Source organism: Pogona vitticeps, chromosome 2 (assembly GCF_051106095.1).
Source record: "Pogona vitticeps strain Pit_001003342236 chromosome 2, PviZW2.1, whole genome shotgun sequence".
NCBI lineage: Eukaryota > Metazoa > Chordata > Lepidosauria > Squamata > Agamidae > Pogona > Pogona vitticeps.
Window position 1 is genome coordinate 168,787,821 of NC_135784.1, and position 1,057 is coordinate 168,788,877.

The window sequence follows — 1,057 nt, forward strand, 5'->3', positions numbered from 1 at the left end:
CCCCTCAAAATCATTAAGTTTACTTGTGAAGGCCAGAGGGGCAGAGGATGAAAATCTGTCACTTGTGATGAATTAGCACTTCTGATACCTGCAGTCAGCACCTTCATTCAAATATGTATGTATGTTGAAATGTCTGTCTAGCCCCAGTATTCCTGAGGTTGGGGATTTGTTTATAAGGTTGGAGATGTATTCTGTGTCTGAATGTATTCTGTGTTTTGTGCTTTGTGTGGTTGTACCAATGGAAGCTCATTCAATTTCACTGTGCGCATGTTGTGCATTGACAATAAAGGTTATTATTAAAAGCTCAGAAAAGTGTGCAAGTTTTCCTGTTCCCCAAAATTCTTCATTTGGCTTGATGGTTTTATTATTTTTTAAAGGGGGGGAGAAGCATGGAAGTTCAAAATGGGGGAGTAGATTAAGATCTACAACTACACTCCATCCCCAAACATATGTAATAGGTGTACTTGATGAGTGGCTAATGGACATGTAGGTATCACATGACATAAAAGCAAAGCTCAATAGGAAGAAGAGGATATGAAGGATACCCTTCTCTAGATCAGGATATAAGCAACAACTCAGATGTCTACCTTCAGCTCTGGATGAAAAACTGCTTTATTTGGCAGCATACAGCAAAAGTACAAAAAAAAAAACCCAACACAATGCTATATAAACAAATCTGGAAATTAAATTTCAGGTGCTATACCAGACAAAAGATTCGATTCAAACCATGTACAGAATATCACCTACTGGAATTCTCTGTGTTTGTCCCTCTTAGGTGGGAGTGGAAAGGGAAGGCTGCATCCTTCATCCTGCTTTCAAGGTTGCAACCTTGAAATCTAACTATAGCCTGCAGGACAGACACATTGTGTTGCACTTGGTTCCTCTTTGTTGAGACACCTCCTTCCACTGCCCTGACTTTTTATTTAGGTTTAACACTGAAGCCATGGGACACATCTCATTGTGACATCATCTTACTGTGACTGGGATAGGAGATGAGCTATTTATGTAAGGGCTAAAACGCAAGATATGATGGCAGCAGAGTTGCCATCTATTAATT